The sequence below is a fragment of the Heptranchias perlo genome, unplaced genomic scaffold (genome assembly GCF_035084215.1).
Source record: "Heptranchias perlo isolate sHepPer1 unplaced genomic scaffold, sHepPer1.hap1 HAP1_SCAFFOLD_73, whole genome shotgun sequence".
In the NCBI taxonomy this organism is placed as follows: domain Eukaryota; kingdom Metazoa; phylum Chordata; class Chondrichthyes; order Hexanchiformes; family Hexanchidae; genus Heptranchias; species Heptranchias perlo.
Window position 1 is genome coordinate 2,718,453 of NW_027139761.1, and position 2,150 is coordinate 2,720,602.

At 44.3% G+C, this 2,150-nt stretch overlaps 1 non-coding gene across 1 annotated transcript; it reads right to left on the reverse strand.

Annotated features, from left to right (window-relative positions):
* Positions 1 to 936: 936 nt before the first annotated feature.
* Positions 937 to 1,009, reverse strand: trnav-cac (transfer RNA valine (anticodon CAC)). Its single transcript has one exon. It is a non-coding gene; the product is annotated as a tRNA-Val (tRNA).
* Between the last annotated feature and the right edge of the window lie 1,141 nt (positions 1,010 to 2,150).

Genomic DNA, 2,150 nt, shown 5'->3' on the forward strand with positions numbered 1-2,150 from the left:
CTCCCGTGTGGGGCAAGTTTAGCTTTTGAGCCACTGGATAAAGGGTTATTTTAATTGGTGCTAACGAATGAGAAGACATTTGGCACAAACAAGAAGAATTGTAAACTCAAGAGTTCACTGTCCATGTTTCTTACATCATGTTCAACAGAAACAAGGATTCTCCTCAACACGTTACTGAGAATTTTATAAAAGGGATCTTCAACTCAGTTCGACGTTCACGAAGGATAATTCAGAGTCCTACCATAAATTTGTACAATGGATCTTTTTCGTATATTGAGCCTGGGTCGCTCAGTCGGTAGACTCTGAGATTTCTATAAGCGGCTCGTGATTTGAGTGTGCAGAAATCAAATCCTTGTTCAGGCAATAAACTTTGAAACAGCTGGCAAGTATCTATGTTTGCGGGACAAATGACGCCTGCGATGTGTTGTCAAAGCTTCGGTGGTATATTGTTTCCCAGGGATCGGCAGTATTGCGCTGTCTGAGGCGGTATTTGCGGCCTTCCGCCAGCAACCTGTGATAGGAGGGAGCGGGGCCGGACAGGCGGCCTGAATGTCGTTGCTGTCGTGGCCTCACTCAATCCGGGAGCTGGGGAACATCGAACTTCGAAAAACGGATGTGTTTGTTGCCGCGGCTGCCGTGCTGTTTGGAACGATAGTTATTAACCGAGGCAGCTCTTCAGGGTCCTTTAAAAATCTCTCACAAATCAACAAAAACCAGTCGCAATGAGTAGCTTTGAGAGGAGATTTCTGCACAGGCAGGGCAGGAAACTGAAGTGAGGGAGATATATTTTCGGTATCTGTGTAATGTTTGAGTGTGTGCAGAACTGGACAGAGAAAGGAAAATATACAGGTTCTGTATTTTATTCATATTTCACTGCAGAGTGAAATCTTGCGTGTTTTCATATTTATTGATTTTTAGTGGATGACGTTTTGAAAATGTTTCCGCCCGGTTTCGAACCGGGGACCTTTCGCGTGTGAGGCGAACGTGATAACCACTACACTACGGAAACTCTGCTGTGCAAACGGTTATACGAAATGCTCGGAAGATAGTTGCCGTCTTCAAATGTTCTCAGTGCTGGGAGACGGGGCCGGGTCCCCTTCAGGGGATTAAGTTTTACAAAATAGTTTGTTGTATTAATTTCGCAAAGCTCATTAAACTCAGTAAAAAGACGAATAGTTGTTCAAATCGCCATTAATCAACCAATAACTTTCGGTTTCAGACTGACGGAAATCCAGCATGTTTTTCATTCATTTACCAGGCTGAATATGGAAAGTTCAGAGGGGAAGTGAAAAAGGAAATGACGGGCAAAGAGAGAGTGTGAGAATAAACTGGCGGCCAACATAAACTGGCATGTAAACATTAAACGGGCAGTAGGAGCCCTACTCTGATAAGGGACCATAAAGGAGAGCTATTCATGGAGGCAGAGAGGATGGCAGAGATATTATATGAATACATTGTATACGTCTTTACCAAGGAAGAAGATGCTGCCAGAGTCTCGGTGAAGGTAAATACAGTTGAGATACTGAATGGGCTAAACATTGATAAAGAAGAGGTACTCGGAAGGCTAGCTGTACTTAAAGTAGATAAGTCACCCGGTCCGGATGGGATGCATCGTCGGCTGCTGAGGGAAGGAAGGGTGGAAATAGCAGGAGGTACTGACCATAATCTTCCAAACAGCCACAGATACGGGGATGGTGTTCGAGGACTGGAGAATTGCAAACGTTATATCCTTGTTCAAAAAAGGGTGTAAGCATAAAGCCAGCATCTATATGCCAGTCAGTTAAACCTCAATGGTGGGGAAACTTTTAGAAACGAAAATCCGGGACAGAATTAACAGACGCTTGGACGACTGTGGATTGATTAGGGAAAGCCGGCATGGGTTTGTTGAAGGCAAATCGTGTTTAACTAACATGATAGAGTTTTTTGTTGAGTTAACAGAGAGGGTACATGAAGGCAACGCAGTTGATGTGGTGCATATGGACTTTCAAAAGGTGTTTGATAAAGTGCCGCACGGTAGGCTTATCAGTAAGATTGAGGTCCATGGGTCAAAGGGGGCAGTAGAAACATGGATGCAGAATTGGCTAAGGGACAGGAAGCAGAGAGCAGTGGTGATTGGTTGTTTTTTGGACTGGAGGGAGGTGTACAATGGT